Source organism: Phascolarctos cinereus, unplaced genomic scaffold, assembly GCF_003287225.1.
Source record: "Phascolarctos cinereus isolate Bilbo 61053 unplaced genomic scaffold, phaCin_HiC Scaffold_2;HRSCAF=192, whole genome shotgun sequence".
In the NCBI taxonomy this organism is placed as follows: domain Eukaryota; kingdom Metazoa; phylum Chordata; class Mammalia; order Diprotodontia; family Phascolarctidae; genus Phascolarctos; species Phascolarctos cinereus.
The window spans coordinates 72,583,488-72,605,601 of NW_027555625.1; the positions used below are offsets into that span (position 1 = coordinate 72,583,488).

Genomic DNA, 22,114 nt, shown 5'->3' on the forward strand with positions numbered 1-22,114 from the left:
CAGGATGCTTACTCTGAATTTTTGAAAGTAACCTTCTAATTCCATGATTTCTCATCTGCCCTAAATATCCTCCTCTAGCCATGTTAAAGCTTGCTTATTTTTTTTAGCATCAACATGGTTTAACTTGGTGATACTAACTTTCTTTGTGCAGTCAATGTTTGCATAACCTTTTTTCGGCTGTCATGTCACATTCTGGTCTCAGTTAACTTGAACTTCACTAAAACCACTGGATCTTTTGTTCATATAAATTTCTCTCTTATCAACCTTGACTTTGTTAGATGATTCTTTTAACTGTTCACCTTTGTTAAATTTCATTGTAGTGCATTAAATTATTTTATACTATATTTGTTTCATCAAAACAAACAAAATGGAAAATTGAGGCCAAATTGTCAATGATGACTTTTCTTTTCTTCAGAAAACTGTTCCATGTTTCACTCACATTGTATTATTACAAGATAAAACATTTTAAACCACTTTTTCCTCTTTATTGAGCAATAGTGTTATGGATGGATTTATAACAGATTCCTGAGTTATGTGATTTGTTAGTAAGAAGCATAATAAATTTAAAGGCCTCTCAGAAGGCACAAAAACCTCAAATGTAGATTTTGCAATGATTTATATACATTAAAAGAAAACAATAAACAGGATACAGAACAGGATGTGGGATTAGGTACTCTAATTTCTTACTGGAGGATAGATTTGGAACATCCTGAGTCAAGAGGGGAATTGCATGAAATCAGGTGATTGACAGGAAAAAAGAAACTGAAATTCTCAAAATAGAATTTGTTCACTAAATAGAGCCAGTTTGATTTTAATAATTCCCTCCTTTGATCTTTATTTTGGGAGGAGGGGAACTAGTCTCCATCCTCATGGATTACTATCTATAAGTCGAATTAATAATATTTTCTAGGCTTATTATTGGCATTATGTACCAAGAAAAGATCACTGGGAAGGACTCTGAAATGATTTAGAATAGCAACTGATAAAGAATCTAATAATAGTGATGATGCATAAAGTGAAGAAAATCCATTTATCTATGATGGCTAATATGACTCTTCCCTAAGTACAAGTGAACCAGAAGAAGGATTCCAATAGATGTCACTTGGTTTAGGTATTTGTATTTTTGCTACAACCTGTCGGATTGTATAAAAGCTTGATATGATTTCTACTGATTGGTTAATATAGGAACAACATGATTGATAGATCATAACACAAGTGCCTCCTTGTGAAGCTGTAATAAGTTCTAAAACAATGGTTTTGTGAGAACATTTGGGTGAAAAAAAATTTGAGGGAGGAGACAGACTCATGTATGGCCTGGTCAAGTTTCTTAATTTCAAGTGAGAGGCTCCTTGTCACCTGCTCTAATGCTGTCACTCCCACAGTGGAAATAGTGCCCAAAGGATCTTCATCCCCAGCCTATTTTCTTTCACATGGTTTTTGATTGTATTCACATCACCCCTAGCTAGGGTCTTTTCTCCTTTTTTACATTTAACCACCATGCTCCTGAGTTTCTGGTAGTTTTCTTTCCACTAGTCTTATGGTATGATTGAAGACCTATACTGGCCAGGCCAAATAGGCAATCCCACATGCCCCTAACCAATTCAGGGGAAGAGATGAATAAGCTTTACTCTCATAAAGAAAGAATTGTTCAAAGGCTATTAATCATTAAGGTTTTTTCTGAAAGGTGATATTTAATTCCCCCAAAGGTTCAATTTTTCTTATAGTATAAATTCGTACAGAAGGTTGTATCATATTTGACTCAGCTAAAGCCATTATGGTTGGCCAAGAAATACATTGAGGTTTGTTGTCTCTAATCCCATTAAAGAGGCAGGTTTTGGTATAATTGAGAGGGTCTCCTCTTATACTATCAGAAAAAGCAACAGTTAATCTACATATCTTCAAATTTCCTAAATCAATAGTATCATTGAGACTTTGCTTCTCTGTGACACAGAAATGAAACCTTGGAAGGGAAATGTCAACTAAAAGTGATACCAACCTAAATTTGATGACATCAAAGGTCTTGTTAAATTTGAAAATAGCTTATTTGTTAGAAAGTTGAGTCAATAATATTGGTCTTGGCTTGTTGTCTTCTATTCCCCTTCCAGGATCATAAATACTACAAGTGGCTAAAACAAAGACTATAAAAGCTAATTTCAAAGGTACAGGCTTAGAATACACAGAGTCAATGTAATCTGGTAGTTGTGGGAGAATTTTATTTTTGGTAATTGGGAATACTATCCATTGATCAGGGTCACTCTAGATATGGATGATAAACCCAGCATCCTTGGAGCTCAGTTTCTCTAAGATGATACAAAGAAAGCCCTACATCACCATAAAGTTTGCTAATAGTATTAAGTCTTTTCCAGTCCTCCTGGGAATAATGGAATTTGGAAAGAGCAAGTGGAAATAACATCAGAAATAGCAACATTTAAAACATATGATGAGTATCCTTATGAGGCATAAAGCTGATGGTATTGTAAAAAGAATCCGTTTTCCCATATTTGACAATTTTCATTCTCTAGATTAACTGGGAAAGGAGAAACACCAGGTGAGAGTATTAAGAGAAAGCAAAGAAAAAAGATTTTTGGATAGATTGCTCTTATATGAAACAGTAAAGAGCAGGTTTTAGGTAGGCACAGTATACCAAAGAGTCTTTTATTCTCTGACCTTAATTGCAGTTGTGGTGGTCAACTATTCTTGGAATGGGCTTTCCTAGGCAAGTTGAGTTCTGTTGGTCTGCTGAAGATATTTGATATAGACCTTATCTCCAGGGTGAAAATCTCAAAGATCCAGTCTATATTACAGCATCTAAGCCGTGAATCTCCTTCAGCCTATTTTGTAATTTCTGTATGTAAGAAGCAACAGAAGATTCTCCTTAAAGTAATTATAGCTATACTGGGAGAAAGGTTTTGGTTTTATAGAAGGATGACCAAAAAGAATTTCAAAAGGATAAAGATATAATTTCCACCTACTCCCCTGGTCTGCTTCACAGATGAAATAAAGCAAGGGAGAATACTTCAAGTCATTTAAAGTATGTTTCTGAACATAAATTTGCTAACCCAAGTCTCTAATTCTTTATTCATATGCTCAATCTGGTCAGAACTCTGGGATTGATAAGTGGTATGAAGCTTAGGAAGTACCCCAATACAAGAATAAATTTAGGAAAGAATCACATCACCAAAATGAGACCCTTTGCCTGAGTCAATGTGAACAGTAGGACCAAACAGGGCACAATATCTTTTTAAAATAATTTTAGCCACAAAATTCACTGTGTCCTTAGAATTGAGAAATGCCTTGACCTAATGCATGAGCTGACCAAGGACAATGAGGGAGGCAGACTGTATAGTGGCCAGACTTAGTTATGCATATTAAATAAGTTTGTAAGTACACAAAAGGATACATGTTAGAGGGCAACCATGAAAACAATAACACAGAATAAATATTGATTAAATACCTGACAAGTAGGACAAGAAGTACAAATATGCACAGCAATAGAGGTAACACCAGGGTTTACTCCTGCCCTCCAAATCATATAAACAATTCTTTGTGTGCCAAAATATCACCCCTTATGGGCAGACATACCTGGTGGTAGAAATTCTGAAGGAAGAATGGTTTGCTTTTCACAGTCACCTAGATACCTGCTTGGCATGATAACACTATTTCCACTTTGCAATTCCAAGTCATTGTAAGATAGGGAGAGATCCACATTATCAGAAGCAGAAAGATGAAACACATGCACACTTCCCTCAAGGGCAGTGAGTTTTGCATCAGCATCAACACTATTGTTACCTTTTGAAATAGGATTGGTACCATTAGTGTGGACAGGACAGTGGACAATAACTAGATGAATAGAAAGCCATAGGGTGGGTAATAGTTCAATGACATATTGTGGATTCACAAAGACCTTAGCAGAAGTCAAGAAATCCCTTTGCAAGGAGAGCATTCCAGCAGCATGACAAACTCCAAAGATATAACTAGAGTCAGTGTGAATGGTTGCACTTTGGTAGTCAGAAGGCAAGCTTGTGTAAACACAGTCAATTCAGCAGCTTAAATGCTGAGGTTAAGTGGCAAAGAGGCTGAACACACAGTGTCATGGTCAGAGACCATGACAGCACCCATGTACTAGCTGTTATCTCTCATACAAGAGAAACCATCAGTATATAGATCATGATAAAGATTCTGTAGGGAGGTATGTGAGGTCATTGAAGGATCTCTCAGCCTTGGGAAACAAAGGAACAGTAATAGAAATGTCCCTCTGAGCTAGGAATATCAGGAAATACTGTGACCAGATAGATAATTGAATACTTTAGTCACATTTTTTTTTGTTTCCCAATAAAGTCACTTCATGTCTAACAAGTCTTTGATCAGAGAAAGATGAGTATAATGTCTCAACAAAAACCCTCAACCTCATGGGGGCACTATACTTTAAATGGAATTCCTAAAACCAAATCATATCATATCATATCATATCACGTCATATTTAAACTGCAAGGGTGATGGCTATTACTACTTGTAAGCAGAGCACACCCCCTGAAGTCTCTGAATCTAGCTGAGTGGAGTAATATGCTACAAGGCAAAGAAAGGATCCAAAGGATTGAGTAGGGACTCTTGAAGCTACATGTACAAAAAAGAGAAAAGGGTCAACTATGATCCAGAAGGCTCATCGCTGGTGTTGATAACAAGGCTTTCTTGAGGTCCATAAGGGCAATAGGAGGGTCTGGTTTGAAATGAAAAAGTTCTGAAATGTTATCTTTGGTAAGGAAACCCGGATATTTAGTGATCTCACCATAGGGTGGAATCCAGCAATATCCTGTTAGTCCCCAAATACCACATAATAGGTTTTTTTTGGCCATGGAAACTGACAATTATTGAAAAATGTGTATGCTATTTAGGGAAAGAGAATGGGAGCCAGCAGACAGAATGAAATTGAGGTATTCCACCTGGGAGAGGCACCACTACACCATCAATTTAGAAATGTTATGACCGCTCAGATGGGGTTGGAGCAGAGAATGATGCCACTAGCAGGAGATAATCAGCGTACTGAATGTGGGAGGAGTCCATGAAGGTAATGGAAGCTAAGTCCTGTTGCAAGATTTTAGAGAAGAGCTTAGGGATTTCTACATACACTTGGTAATTTACACGGAGCCATAATACTTTGAACACTCAGAAAGTCAATAATGGGTGCAATACCTTCAACGGGCTCCCTGGATAAAGGATATTTAGGAATGGAGAATCCCTTAGTCTTTGTGGTGATGGGGAGAGTGTCTTTTAACAATTCTTTACTTGACGTTGAAGTCATCTATAGAGAATCTATAGAGAATCAGGCGTGTAAGCCCTAGACTGTCATCAGGGGTCTTTTGAGCATTCTAAACCAATATAGGGAATAGAGAGAGTCCTCAAAAGTTGCAAAGACAGAGATACGTTGGGGAGCAGGAAATAATGGACCTAAGTTAACCAAAAAGAAGATAAAGTCTTAAAACTTTGACAGAATTGGGCATAAATAAAAAAGAATGCCCTCCTGAGAGAGGGATAACATTAAGCACAGTGGGAGGGCCTCAGCAAACCTGAAGCAGGCCTCAGGGGACTGAATCACTAACAGCTGTAGTGGTTTCCAGACTAATCAACCCCTAAATGCCAAAGACAACTTAGAAGGTCAGCAGGAGGGGCAGCTAGGTGTTGCAGTGGATATAGCACCAACCCTAGAATCAGGATGACCTGAGTTCAACTACAGCCTCAGACACATAACATTTATTAATTGTGTGACTCTAAGCAAGTCACTTAACCCCAAATGCCTCACAACACAACTATTATGGATATGTTCTGCATGACAACACACATATAACTTACATCAATTCCTTGACTTTCAATTGGAGAGGGGGAGGTTAGGGAGGGAGGAAGAGAGAGAATTTGGAACTGAGAGTTTTAAAAAGGAATGTTAAAATTTGCTTTTGTGTAAACTGGGAAAAAATAAAATCCTAAATTAAAAACCAATACCAAAAACAAAAACTCTGGTTTCTACATCAAAACAAAATTAGTAGCTCCAGTATCTAGTAAACAATCATAAATCACGTTACCAGCTTTAAGAAAGACATGCAGTTCACTGTTGTGGGTAGAGATAGAACCTGGGATAGTTGGGGCAGGGACATCCACCACACCCTCATGCTGAAGACTCTCTAGGGATTCATCCAGGGCCTTCACTATTTGTATTCCTTATGTCTCACTTATTTCTATGTTCTGTGACAATATGGTGTGTGTGTGTGTGTGTGTGTGTGTGTGTGTGTGTGTGTGTGTGTGAAAATAAAATGCCAAGACATTCCCCCAGTTCCCTGACACCTCTTAAATGGAAACTGGAGCTGCTTGGGAAGGGCCAAGATCGTTTGAGGTTTTGCCTTAGGTTTCTCCTCTTTATCTCTCCCTTCAAAAATATGTTGAACAATGCTTTTAAGTTTACCAATGTCTTTTTATGCCATCCAGAACAACTCTTATGAAAATATTTTTGCATTTCTGACTGTGATTGACTGTCACATGAAGGATTGTTGCATCTTGTGCACTGAGTGGTTCTAATCCCAAATACTGCTTAGCACTATTAAGTAGGTTGTAATAAAAGTGGATAAGAGTTTCACTTTCTTCAAGAACAGTTTCTCAGGACTTACTCCAATTTTCAGGCATATAACACACACACACTTCCATGCCCTGATCAAGTCTGGGATAGTCATCTGAAATGTTGGGGTTCCAATGAAAGTCTTGTAATGACTAATTGCAAAAACCCTTAGAGCCAGCAGGTACTCGTGTCTGTTTACAGCCTCAAAAGTAGGAGTTTCTTCCCCTGAGGAGAGTAAATTATCAATTAAATCAGTTACATGTCTTTAGGTGGAATTATAACTTCTACACATGACCTGAAATGGGTTATAACAGCCCCAGGATACTCATGAAATTTAGAAGTGTAACTCCCACCTGTGGAGCGATCAGAGAGAATGAAAAGTTGGTGACTTCTTATGGATAACAGAATATCTGGACCAGTTGGATTAGGTAAAAGCCTTTCCAGGAAAGGAAAGATACTTGCAGCACATCCCTAATGTTCAAAAGAGATGAAAACTCCTGTTAGAGTAGGAGGGGAATATGATGGAGGAGTGGAAAAGGAAGGAGGAAGTATATAGCAGTGTGTCGAGCAACATGTGACAGAGAAGCCAAAGTGGCAAAAAGAGTGGTGCTAGATTGAAAAGGCTAGATAGAAAACTCAAGACAGGATACGGAGGAAAAACTTCTTTAGGGGTGTTGGGCACAGTCTATTAGTTATAGTGGTCCAGAAGAACCAATGTTGCTTCAGAAATGAAGATTTTCAATAGCTAGCCTTAATTTCTTCAATTTGCGATAATGAAAAATACCATATTGGGGCCAAAACAAGTAGCTGAATATTTTGGAGCTTTATTCCAAATTTCACATAATTTAATAGAAGACTTCTAGGTCATTCCTGGTTGAACCAGGAGCTTCCACAGGTCCCAGGATAGAAGAAATTTTTCCAAGGTGATTCTCATTGGTATGCTATTACTAGATCCCATTGTTCCTTTAAGGAAGCTTCCCCAGCAATGTGGGAGATTTTCCAGCAGTGTGGGGGCTTACCTTAGCTCAAAACAATTTGAGATCAATGGGTAGTCCACCCTCAGAGATAGTCTTCCCCGAAGTAGTCTTTGGTGAAAAATTGACTTCAGCACTCTAGGTAGTTTTTTTTTTCTTTCTGAAAAGCCATCATTGGGGCCAGGATCCCCTCTTGAAATCCTGGCTGGCTTTACCAAAAAATTCTTACAGCTCAATTTATAATAACTGAGGAAATAGATTCTGAGCTATGCAGTTTATTAGCAAGAAAAGCATAATAATCTAGGTTAAAGGCCCTTCAACAGGCAGAAATTCAGATTTTGCAAGGATTTTTATACATTACAAGAAAACAATAAGTAGTATATAGAACAAGAATGTGCACCAGTTATATGATGTCTTATTGGCAAATAAATTTGGGTCTCTCTGGATTGGGAAGGGGAGAAGAACAAAACTCAAGTCTCAAAATGGAAGTTGGTCACAAAATAAAATGTTTGATTCTCACCACAGTCGGAAATTGGTAGGCTGCCACTAGATTTATTGCCTCTTCTATGGCTTATCAGTTTATGAAAGACATTGGTTTTCCCAGATGTCTCTGGGGAATAGCTTACTTCACTTTCAGGACATTGAGAGTAAAGCACCAAAGAAAAGTTTGCAAAGCAAGAAGATGTGCCAAGAATAATGCTTCTGCCAATTTTTTTTTCTGTTTCCTGCAGGCCTGATAGTAGAGTGAATTCAGGGGAACACTCAACTTATCCTAATAACAGAACTGCTATTCCAGTGTGCCCTACTCAAGACTTGTTGATCTGATGAAGGGTTTTTGCAAACCTAGGCTAGGAATATCTCTGAAAACTTTCAAAAGAGACAAGAGGCATGCTTTCTAGCAACTGGTTTGGAAAAAAGGGGTGTTAATATCTAATATTAGAGAAAACAAAACATGTATAAATGTACTTAAAAGTAGTAAGAGATCATAAATATAGAAACCAAAACCATTAAAATTTATTCTTACATAGAAGTAGCTTTGATTCTATCACTCCCCTATTTAAGAATCTTTATTATTCTAACAAATAGCATTCACATGTCTTAAATTCTGATTCAAGATCTCTCTGATCTGGTGTTTACCCGTATAGAAAGGCAAGTGATGGTAGGTTGAGTAAACTAGTAGATTAGAAGGAAGATCTGGATATAGTTTATCTAGATTAAAAATAAAATTTGGATAAAATATCTCATGCAATTTTTGTGGAGAAGATTGAAAGATGTGGATTAGACCTTAATATAATTAGTTGGCTTAAGCCATGTCTGAGTATCTGGGACTGAAGGAGTAGTCTTTAATTGTTCGATAGAAATGTTGCAGGAGGTCTCCAGTGAAGTATACCTGGGGAGCTTTGCTCAGTCCTATGCCATGGATAATATTTTATTAGTGATTTGGAGAATAGAGACATAGAAGATATGTTCATCAAATATGCAGATGGCACAAAACTAGAAGAGATAAAAGTAAAGGGATGATTAGGAAAAGAAATCTCAACAGGCCTGAGCATGTGATTGAATTTAATAAGATGAAAAGATAATTGTTTCATTGGGGCACTCCAATAACTCTCAGTACTTAAGTATGATGATTTGTGAGTTGACAGTGTGAACTGATAAGTAACCTTTTAGCGATAAGTTTCTCCATACTTAGTTCATATTGATCTTCAGAAAAACAGAAACACTGATTTTTTGGAGGAAGCACCTTCTAAACTTTTACATCTTGGTTGGGCTGCTGTGGCTTGTGTGAAACTGACATCACCTTTAACACTTGAAAGTTATGTCCATGTTACAATGTGAGATTGGAGAGAATTCATGAAAAATTGATTCTTGAAAAAAGTCAAATCAAATCAAGCCTACCAACCAGCTTCATTTGATCTTATAAAAATATGCTTGTTTGAGTGAAATTCTTCTTTTCAAAAGTGTGCATTGGAATTTCAAAGTCACTGAATCAATTTTTGTAATTTAAAATCAGTTTTACTATAGACTTGATACTGTCCACTTTTTATTCATTCATTTAAGAAGTTATGGAATAATTTGAAAAATTATTGAGAAAATAAAAGATTTGTATCTTATGGTACATATTTTTTCACAAAGTCTCTCTGTTAAGGATAAATAATAAAAACATATAAGGAAGATGCACTATTCATTTTGTCTGCTTGCTTTGGACAGTGCCATTTTGGCCAGCCTCAAAGCTAAGATTATCCTGAGAACAGGTCATCTCTTTGCTTCAGAATCCATTTTCTGCATTAAGGAAATTGCCCTTCAGCCTGCAATACATTAGAAGCTCAATTTATGAAACTGCAAACTGTAACATGATAGACATAAATCTCACCAACAATGTAATTTGCATCAATTGTTAGTGTTACGTTTCTGTCAGACTCTACTAAATTCACTTTGTTTTTCAAAGCAGTAGTAAATAAGCTCTGAGATTGGGAGTCAAGTTATTATCACATCATTGCCTATCAAACAATGTAACTTGCCATTTCTGCCCACATAAATGATGGTGGCATGGAAACATCCACAGAACAGCTGTGTTCTTTGCATTCACAGGAGAGGCAGGTTGGAGCAATGGAAAGAACAACACGCTTGGCATTTGATAATTAGTTTCAAGCCTTGGCTCTGCCACATATTATCTGTCATGCCCCCTTCTTGATCCTGTATATCTTCATCTTTAAAAAGGATAATGATTTTTGCACTGCATAACTCAGTCATCATTGTAAGAGCCAAATGTGGTCATCAATTTAATTTTTTCCAACTATACAGTTTTGTTTCAATGAGAACATTTCAAGATATAAATGGAAAGTAAAATATGCCCTACAATAATATATATATATATATATATGCATACATATATATCAAAGAGAAAGAAGTATATGCAAAATGTACTAATGAATATTAGAATGTAAAATTCATGTTTTAATAGTAATAACATATTTATAGAGTACTTTAGGAATTAAAAGTACTTTCTTCAAAACCATCCTGTAAAGGCGACACACACACACATATCTCAAGAGTATGGTATAGACTAATAATGAGTTTTAGGCAAATATCTTGCCTAGAATCATAGTGATAAAAAAGTACTTTCAGTAGTTCCAAATTAAAAATAAAACCAAAAACCAAAAATAGAAATTAATTTCTGTGGAGGAGAATTCTGTTGAGCATTATATAGATATGTGTATCTATATCTATATATCTACATCTGTATCTTTATATCTATATATTGCTATGCTTGACCACATAGTGTTATACATAACTTTGACCCTGAGAACATCACTTGTTTCTAACTATTAAAGGATTCTCATCTGATTTAGGGATTACTCCTTTTCTGTCTAATTCCAGAGAGTATTAGCTGGATAAATTAGTGGAAGTTTAAAAAGAGGTAGTTTTTTTGGCTATGCATTTGTTGCAAATTAGAATATACTGTCTATAAAGGTAGTAGTTCCCAACCACTATAGGTGTTTGAAGGTAGAATTTCCAGCTCAAAGGAAGAGAAAGGTTTAATATATGGGATAATACCTTGGACTAAATGCCTTATGTGATTCATTCTGTATTTAAGACTAAATAATTTTTTGAGGATCATAAGAAAACACTCTTGAAGGGGGTGGAGCCAAGATAGTGGAATAAAAGCAGCAACTTGCTTGAGCTGTCCCCAAAACCCCTCCAAATACTCATAAAAATGGCTCTAAACAAATTCTAAGGCAGCAGAATCCACAAAAAGACAGAGTGAAACAAATTTCCAGCCCAAGATGACCTGGATGATTGAGCAGAAAGGTATATCTTTCCGGGCTGGGAGTGGAGTGCAGTGTGGCATGGGTGCACAGGCCACAGCAAACCTGTAGTAGGCCTCAGAGGACTAAATCATGGGCAGCTGTGGCAGTTTCCAGACTTCTCAACCCAGGAACACCCAAAGACAACTTAAGAGGTCAGTGGGAAAAGTCTGTTTCTGCAGTGATGAGAGAGGAAGGTGAGGTCTCAGCTCCATTCCCCAAGAGCGTGGCCCTGGGGTGGACAGCTGCTTCCCAAGCTTCCAGCCCAGAGACTGAGGGGGAGTCCAGTGGCTGATCAGAGGGGGATTGCAGGGATCTCTCTGCTGGTGCTGAGGCAGGAATCTCTTGATTTGCCTGTGCTTGGATCTGGATTACAGTTCTGAACAGGGGTCCTGGGGTTAGGAGGAGTGCTAGCACTGTTGAGCTTGTAATGGCTAAGGACAGAAAACCTTCCTCAAAGTTCCAGGACAGAAAGAAATGCTTGTGGTCACTAATAGACCACATCACAGGCCAGGAAAGGAGTAAACATCCCTCCCCTTATCATACCACCTTGCAAGAACTGAAAATTTACAGGTCCCTAAAGGTATCTCTGAAAACAGCTATATAAACCCCGAAGCTTGGGACAGTACATTCTCACATTGGAAGCAGACTCTTACCTTAACAAAGAGTTTAAAACTCAAGTAATTGGCTGGGATCGTGAGCAAGCATGCCAAAAAGAGTCAGACTATATTATCTTACTTTGGTGACAAAGAAAATCAAAATATACAACCAGAAGAACACAACAAAGTCAGAGCTCCTACACCCAAAGGCTCCAAAAAAAATATGAATCAGTCCCAGGCCTTGGAAGAGCTCAAAAGGGATTTTGAGAAGCAAGTAAGAGAAGTAGAGGAAAAACTGGGAAGAGAAATGAGAGTGATGCAAGAAAATCATGAAAAACAAGTCAACAGCTTGCTAAAGGAGACCCAAAAAAATACTGAAGAAAATAACACCTTAAAAAATAGCCTAACCCAAATGGCAAAAGAGGTCCAAAAAGCCAATGAGGAGAAGAATGCCCTAAAAAGAAAAATTGGCCAAATGGAAAAGGAAGTCCAAAAGATTACTGAAGAAAATACTTCCTTAAAAATTAGAATAGAGCAATTGGAAGCTAGTGACTTTATGAGAAATCAAGACACTGTAAAACAAATCCAAAAGAATGAAAAATAGAAAAATGTGAAATATCTCATTGGAAAAACAACTGACCTGGAAAATAGATCCAGGAGAGAGAATTTAAAAATTATTGGACTATCTGAAAGCCATGATCAAAAAAAGAGCCTAGACATCATCTTTCAAGAAATTATCAAGGAAAACTGCCCTGATATATGAGAACCAGAGGGCAAAATAGAAATTGAAAGAATCCACAGATCTCCTCCTGAAAGAGAAAACTCCTAGGAATATTGTAGCCAAATTCCAGAGTTCCCAGGTCAAGGAGAAAATATTACAAGCTGCCACGAAGAAACAATTCAAGTACTGTGGAAACACAATCAGGATAACACAGGATTTAGCAGCTTCTACATTAAAGGACCACAGGGCATGGAATATAATATTCCAGAGGGCAAAGGAGATAGGATTACAACCAAGAATCACCTACCCAGCAAAACTGAGTATAATCCTTCAGGGGAAAAAATGGTCATTCAGTGAAATAGAGGACTTTCAAGCATTCTTGATGAAAAGACCAGAGCTGAAAAAAATTTGACTTTCAAATACAAGACTCAAGTGGAACATGAAGAGGTAAACAGGAAAGAGAAATCATAAGAGACTTATTAAGGTTGAACTGTTTACATTCCTGCATGGAAAGATGATATTTATAACTCATGAGACCTTTGTCAGTATTAGGTTAGTTGAAGGAAAAAAATTATATGTATGTATGTATAGATAGATAGATAGATAGATAGATAGATAGATGGCACAGGGTGAGTTAAAGATTAAGGGGTCATATCTGGAGAATAAAATTAAGGGATGAGAGAGGATTATATTTGGAGAAGAAGAAAGGGAGAGGTAGAATGGGGTAAATTATCTCACAAAAAAACAGAAAAGAAAATGCTCTTACAGTGGAGGGGAAATGGGGAAGGTGAGAGGGAATGAGTGAATCTTATTCTCATAGGATTTGGCTTAAGGAGGGAATAACATACACATTCAATTGGATGGAAATCTGTCTTACCCTACAGGAAAATAGGGGGAGAAGGGACAAGAGAAGGGGATGATAGAGAGGAGGGCAAACAGGGAAAGAGGTAATCAGAAGCAAATACTTCTGAAGAGGGACAGGGTCAAAAGAAAGAATAGAATAAATGGGAGGGCAGGATAGGATTAAGGGAAATAGAGTTAGTTTTTCACAACATGGAAGTGTTTTGCATAACTGCACATGTATAACCTATATCGAGTTGTTTACCTTTTCAATGAGAGTGGGTGGGGAGGGAGGAAGGGAGAAGATTTGAAAGCTAAAGTTTTAAAAATGTGTGTTTAAAAAAAATGTTTTCACATGTTACTGGGAAATAAGAAATACTGGAAATGGGGCACAGAAGTCTGTCCTGCCCTACAGGAAAATAGAAGGGGAAAGGGAAGGGGATAAGACAAGAGCAGAAGAGATAGAAGAGAGGGCAGACTAGGGGAAGGGATATTCAGAATGCATGCCATCTTGGGGTGGGGGAGGGGTGAATGGGTGAAAATTTGGAAATCAAAATCTTGTGGAAGTAAATATTGAAAACTAAAAATAAATAAATTTATTAAAAAAAGAACTTTTGCTGCATCCCATAAAAAAAAAAAAAAGAAAAGAAAACACTCTTGCCTTCACTACAGGTATGATCTTCTAGGGAAAAAAAATGTAAATACATGATTTGACATAATGTGGTGTGTCATAAAGAGTGGCAAGTATGTTGCTGGGATGATTATCTTAAATAATGTAGATCTACAATAAATTTACATGTTGTCATTAATTGTCAAAATGAGTGTCTTTAAGTCTGAATATGAGCAGTAGGTTGCATCTGTAACCTTTGTGTCCACTTTTCAACTTACAGTGATATTTTTGGAATACTTTGCAACCTTGAATTTCTCTGGCTTATTGCTCTATCCAGATGATCTAGAAAAACTGGTATTAAACACTTCACTAAGAGTATTTCACCAAAGTGGCCTAACCATACCAGATCTAAAACTGTGGTATAAAGCAGCACTGATCAAAAATATTTAGTACTGGCTAAGAGATAGGGTAGTGGTTCAGTGTATTAGTTTACACACATGAGATATAAATAGTCAATGACTGTAGTAATCTACTCTGTGATAAACCCAAAGACTCCAGGTTCTTGGATAAGAACTCACTACTTGATAAAAACTGCTGGGAATCTGGAAAACAGTATATCAGAAACTAGGCATAGACTGACATTTTACACCAGATACCAAGAAAAGGTCAAAATATTTACAGAATTTAGACATGAAGGGTGAGGTCTAAGCAAACTGGAAAAGCAAGGAATAGTTTACCTGTCAGATTTATGGAGAAGGGAATAATTTATGACTAAACAAGAGATAGAGAACACCATGAAATGCAAAATGGATAATTTCAATTATATTAAATTAACAAAGGTTTTACACAAACAAAACCAATGAAACTGAAATAGGAAGGTAAGCAGAAAACTGTGAAACAAATTTTTACAGCCAATGTCTCTGAGAAAAGCCTCATTTCTAAACTATATAGAGAACTGAATCAAATTTATAAAAATACAAGTCATTCTCCAATTGACAAATGTTCAAAGGATATGAATAGGCAGTTTTCAGATAAAGAAATTAAAGCTATCTATAGCCACATGAAAAAAAATGTTTTAAATTACTATTGGTTAGAGAAGTGCAAATTAAAACAACCTGAGGTACCATATCACACCTATCAGATAGGCTAACATGACAAAATAGGAAAATGATAAATGTTGGAGATGATGTGTGAACATTGGAGCAGTAATGCATTGCTGGTTGAGTTGTGAACTGACCCAACCATTCTGAAGAACAATCTGGAACTATGACCAAAGGGCTATCAAATTGTGCATACCCTTTGATACAGCAATACCATTAGTAGGTCTGTATCCCAAAGAGATAATAAAAAATGGAAAAGAACCCACATGTACAAAAATATATATAGCATCTTGTGTGTGTGTGTGTGTGTGTGTGTGTGTGTGTGTGTGCCAAGAGTTGGAAATTGAAAATTGGATATGCCCATCAATTAAGAAATGGCTGAATAAATTGTGGTTTATGAATGTAATGGAATGCTATTGTTGCAAAAGAAATGGTGAGTAGGCAGAATTCAGAAAAACCTGGAAAGACTTGAATGAACTGATGCTGAGTGAAGTGAGCAGAACTAGGGGAAATGTACACAGTAACAGCAATACTGTATGATGACTGATTTTGTTAAACTTAACTCTTCTGAACAATGAAATGATCTAAGGTAATTCCAAAAGACTAATGATAGAAAATGTTATCCTCATTTAGAGAACAAACTATGGAGTCTAAATGCAAATGGAGCATACTATTTTGTCTTTATTTTTGTTTCTTTTTTCTTTCTCATTGTTTTTCCCACTGGTTCTGCTTCTTCTTTTACAACATGATCAATGTAGAAATATGTTTGATATGATCATACATATTTAGCCTATATCAGATTGCTTGTCATCTTTGGCAGGGGGGAGAGGAGGGGAGGGGAGGTATTTATAAAAGTGAACATTGAAAACTAAAAATAAATAAATAAAATTTAAATTATATGAAAAAAACAAAGACATAATAAATAAATGAATAAATAAATAAAAGAGTTGTTTGCTAGCTACCTTATAAACATATGTGCATAGGGCTTAGAACAATTTTATATGCAAGTTGAGTGGAAACAGGTAAAAGCTGCATCAGAATCCACAGAGTCATTATATTTTCTGGTTTGCAAATACCTTCCTAAAAACCTGGAAATTCCCCGTAATTTAAAGTCTTTCACTGGGCACAGCATTTGGGGTTTGTTCCCCCATATAGATAGTGTACTTGATTCTTTTCTTGCTAAGCAGCTTTTTTACTTCCAATGACTCTTATTTCCCAACACTCTTAGGAGATGTCTACAGTAATGGCTCTTCTCTCTAGCTCTAATATAGCTCCCTAGAGCTCTCAGTGCATCCCTTGCACTGACCTCTAAAGACTTTGCTTCCTATGATTCAGTTCAAAGCACTTCTCTGTTTCTCGTAGTTCAGCAGCTCGACTCTCATTTTGCATGTTATGATTATCAAAATTTCCCCCCAAGAGACTAACTCTGTGATCTTCGGCAATCCTTCTTTCATCACACCATTTCCCTGTAATGAAAAGATAAGATATTTTCTTCCTTGCTCCTCTAATTTCTTTGTGATATTATTCTTTTTACCTGTCATATAGCCATTTTGAGGTTATCTTAGCATATGATTTGACCTGTTCATCTCTAACTGGCTTATGCCATATTGCTCCCCAGTTTTCCTAGTATTTATGGAAGAACACTGAGTTTTTACCCCAATATCTGATATCTTTGAATTTATTAAATTAGAATAGCCTCTGTTCCATGTCTAGATAACCCAAGATAGGGTCTTCCATGTGGAAAATTGTCTGGACCTGCTTCCAAGAGGCTAGCAGACTGAAGGAGGTGTGGTCACTCTGTGTTGTCCTAGTCTGTTTTTCCTTGGCTGTTAAGCTGAAAATGTGAGTGTCTTTTTAATGGATTAACTCAGTACCTGTCAATGCTTTTATGACATTTGCATGTTAGAGAGAATGTGTGGTTAGTGGAGAGAGAGAGAGGGCCCTGGGCTCCCTCTGTTCCTTCCCTCCCCAGTTAAGGCTGTATGGCCTTGAGAAAGGGGCCTGTGGGACCCAGGAGCTTGAGAAGTTTGAGCAGCTCCCTACCTAGGGAGAAGAGGGAAGGGTGCATGCCCTGATGGCAGCTTCCCTGTACCCACTGCCATGGCTTTCCTCCAGAGGATGAAAAATTACCTGCTCTTCAGCCAGGAGTTCATCATTCACAGCCATGTGGACATCCATTTCTGCCTGGTACTTTGCTTCCTCATTGGGGTTATGTTCGAGGTCATGGCCAAGACTGCCATCCTATTTATTTTACCTCAGTATAACATTAATATGCCCTCATTAGAAAACAAATATGCTCAATATCACTGTGGGCTGAAGGATCTGGTCACAATCTTGTTTTACATCTTCATTGCCATCATCCTGCATGCCATGGTACAAGTACATCTTGGATAAAATCATCAGGTGACTTCATTTCTTCAAGGTCAAAGATGGCAAGTTCAATGAATCTGGACAGCTGGTAGCCTTTCATCTCACCTCCTTGGTGTGGTGCTTGTATGTGGTTGTGTTTGAATGATACTTAACAAATCCAAGAAGCCTCTGGGGAAACTAACCTCATGTGTATCTCCCCTTCCAGGTGAAGTTTTCTACATTTGCCAGCTGGCATACTGGCAATATGCCCTTCCAGAACAGTACTTCCAGAAGGTGCAGAAGGAGGGGATTCTGCATCAGCTGCAGTCTATCTGTCTGCACTTGGTTCATCTAGCTGGAGCATGCCTCTTAAACCTGACTCACCGGGCTGATATTGCTACTGCTGCAGTACGTGATGGAGTTTCTCTTCCATATGGCATGGCTTTTATACTTTGCAACTGAGAACAATGAGAAGCTGTTTAATGCCTGGGCTGTGGTGTTTGTGGTCACCGCCTCTTCACCCTCACCCTCACTGTACTGGCCATTAGTTTTGCACTGGCTGCTGTAGAAAATCAAACTATAGATCTGGAGAAAAACAACTTCAAACCTTACTCTTCAGACTGTGTGTGTTGGTGTGTGCCTCTCAGGCCTTGATAATGTGGCAGGGGTACTGGAACAAGCAGTGTGCCAAGAAGACAGTGATGGTTGCCCCAAGACTTCCAGCCAAGCTAATTAAAAGGGAATCTGGTTACCATGAAAATGGAATACTGAAAGCAGAGAATGGGATGTCCTCACACACTAAGTTGAAGGCTCCTTAAAGCCAGAATGTGGAGAACAGGAATTCTTCCTAGTCAGGTGTGCAGTATAGAGTCCGCAGGCCCAGGACTAAGTTACTGTCCCAATTTTTGTTTGCTACACTCCCATCTTGAACAGCTGAAGTGTGTCTTCAAGAAGTCTCTCTCTCTCTCTCTCTCTCTCTCTCTCTCTCTCTCTCTCTCTCTCTCTCTCTCTCTCTCTCTCTCTTTTCTCTCTCTCTCTGTCTGTCTCTCTCTCTCTCTCTCTCTCTCTCGTCTTTCTGTATATCTCTGCTGCCCCCCCTTTTTCACAATACATTTTTAATAAAACCCAAAATCTTCTTCTTTCTTTATGTTCTTGAGCCAGCTCATTTCCTCATATCCTTTGTTTGCTGGGGAACTTAGAATCCTTCATCTTTATAATTGTCTTTTCTTTGTATCTTTGCTGCTTTTGTTTGCAAATATTTTTTCTTACATTATCGCGCAATTATTTGATGCCTGATTTTTGTGATTAGGGAGGCCCACTTTTTCACCAGTAATGTTCAGCTTCAGCTTCTTAGGGCCTAATGCATTTCCAGGGAGCATCCACTTAGGGCTGTTAACAATATCCATGTTCTTGGATTGTTGCACCCTGTAGTCAGCACATAGAATAGACAACAAGAAAAGAAATGACTGGATCCTAAAATTTACCTTTCTTGACTAGTCATTTAATAGCTCTTTTTAGCTGTCTAGATGTTTTATTTCCAGTTTCCCATGGGCTGTCCCAACCCACAGAGATACCACAATGATTTCAAATGTTGCCTGAAGAATTTGGCATTGGGGCATAGTAATTCAGCCGTGAAAAGTAGTCTTGACTCTTGAATCCGAGGACTGAAGCAATACTTGCCCATTGCTATTCCTTTAGGGAGGTGCTATTGGAGGGTCATGTTCCTTTCCTATACATGCCCTAAGGCAAGATAAAAGCAAAGTATGTTGAGTTAGGGGCTCAATCTGGAAGGTGTGGTATGAGATAGATGTGATGTTGATCAATTACTTTCTTCCACATCCAACCTGCAGTTGCTTTATTGACAGATTGATAAGTATCCCAAATAAAACAACAAACAAAACATGGTGCAGAGAACCAAGAATATAATAGTCTTGGGCCCAGAGTAATCTTAGGTTCCTCTCTGAAACAAGACTTGACATCTTGTTTTTAAAACCTTTCTGATTTCCTCATTTCTTTAGGTGGTCTCACTCAATCCTGTTCCTTTGTGTCCCTACCCCCCCAACCCTGTGCCCCCACCTCTCCATCCTGTTTGTTTAGCATTGAAGGGCAGGATGGGCCCTGACTCTCTGGACTTACTGGTGTTTCTTTTTTTTCTGCAAATTGTTCTCATCATCATGGATGATTGGTAGTTATTGAATATACCCCAATGTGCAAAAGATTCTAAGCCCATCTTGTTGATATCTTTGCCCCCAAGAGAAAATCTTTAAGGCTGGGTATGCTGTCTTATGAAGTCCTATTGGGGAAGAAAGGGAGTTAAGAATCCTGAAATCTCTGTAGCAGTGAAAGGGAGCAATTCTGCGTGCCCAGAATGACAGATGTAAGAACTTACCTTCATCTGGTGTTAAAGACTGGATTAAATTGTGTTATAAGAGGTTGGGTTAAAATATTTCCACTTCTTCAAGCTTCTTGGGCAAGATCAATCACTCTGTCCTCAAACTACCCTCAAAAATGGTTTCTATATAGAAACCTCAAGGAAATTGTATCATAGATAGATGGACTTGCATTTGCAAGTCAACAGGGATTAATTGGAAAGAGATCTTCTATCACTCAGACTCCCTCTTTTTTTTTTTTTGTAGGACCAGGTTATAAACAGGGAAGAGTATAGATCATTGAGCCTATTGATTTCCTTTGAGAACTGGCGGGGCATTGTTGAATAAGAGTAGATGGCTTATACTCTCCCTGACTATGCTTCCCTTGGAATTTTCTCAGTGCTACAGGACAGATAGAGTGGTTTTGGCTAGGCAGGCCTTTATATGTTTGAGAGCCTTCTCAGTTTATCTAAAATAGCTAGAGGATAATCTGGAGCAAATACGTTCCTGCCTTCTTCAGCTCTTTGTTGTCTAGTCATCTACTAACAGAGGCTGTGGCTTCCAGACTTTTCTCTAAGAGCAGTGAGCTGTTAATTATTAAGCCAGTTACTTCTTAAGGCATTACCTGACCCTTCTTTCTCTCCTCATACCCATAATCTCTGGTACTCACCTGGTCTTGTCATTGACAACCATACTCACTCCTTGCCAAAAGTCCTCTGAAGTGAACACTAGTCATACTGCTCACATACATTTGCCCATGTTTTGTTTTCAGATCCTTTTAGTTTCATGGGGAATAGGTGACAGGTGCTTAGGAGGTTCCAACAGGTTTCTAGGTGGTGTAGTGTGGCCTAGATGGACTTAAAAGACCAAGAGTAGTCAAGAAACAGTGGTTCTTTTCAGGGTATATGCACATTAGGAGAATCCAGTAATAAGACTAGTGTCTAATGGTATTAAACTTGGGAGTTCTGGTTTAGTGGAGGTACAATATATGTATAACTACACTTGTTCACTACCAGTGAACTGCCTGGCAAATTCATGTCAGTGCATGGACTTGCAAAAATACTGAATTGAGTTGTGTTGAAAGGGGCTGGGCTAAGATATCTCTACTTTATCTGTAATCTTTAGGATTCTTGGGCAGGTCAGCCATTCTGTTCTAATTCTTGGGAGAAGAGGTGATGATGACTAATTACCCATGAACCCACTCGACCAAAGTGCTAAGACACCAGTGAAATCCCTGCTTCCATCCTTACCATCTAATTTGGGGCCTGTCTTCTATTACCCTCATTACCCTGTGGGAATAGGAATGAGTCTAATCTACCTCAACCATTGCCTTTCTCTCAATGGGGTCTCTTGGCTTTTGTGGAATTGTGTACTTGGAATTAAAGGGAAGAATAAGGTCATGTTAATGGGCCACTGTGGGACAGATGTGCAGCTGGGGGTATGGGAGGTTATGGTTTGGGGATATTTCATGTGTAGCCCAAAATCTGGGCTCCAGGACAAGCATTTGTACATTTGGCCCAGTGTACCTGTGTCTATACAAGAAGTTTGGACAGATGGCACTGATGGGAAAGGGTCTCTTTAGCTTCAAATGGATTGTTCTAGGGAGAGCTGATAGGGCTAAGTTGAAAGGGGAGCTGCTTCTCAAACGTGGAAGTTCGTTCTCATCTGTTTACAGTATTATATGACTTAGCACCAGGACCCAAATGGTTCCTGAAAACCTGATATATTTCTTGTCACATTGTCTGCCATTCAGGCTTTGAAGAACCATCTTAAAGTACACTTCTGTGCTTTGGCTGTCCATCTTTGAAATCCCCATAGGACACAACAAAACTCCAAAGTCTGGTTTGAATTTGAGTTGTGTTTGTATCCAAAGCTTTTCCGATAACTCTCCTTCACATTATCAGCTCAATGTAAGGGCTCTAGGCAGTGGGAGCACACTCTGCTTAGATTTTAGAACTTGAGCATCTTGCCAAGATGTTGGTCTGGATTTCTTCCAGATGCTTAAGTATCCCCTACCTGCTTTCAATCTGCTTTTTTTGGATGAGAAGAGACTATTGGGTAGGCTTGGATCCACCTCTTAGTTTTTCAATTCCTTCTTTCTTAGAATGTTAGTATTAAAATCAGAATGGTCCTGACTTTTCA

General features: G+C 38.1%; 1 pseudogene; it reads left to right on the forward strand.

The window, feature by feature from the left end:
* The first annotated feature begins 17,354 nt into the window (after positions 1–17,354).
* LOC110192152 (translocating chain-associated membrane protein 2 pseudogene) lies at positions 17,355–18,421 on the forward strand (annotated as a pseudogene).
* Positions 18,422–22,114: the final 3,693 nt, after the last annotated feature.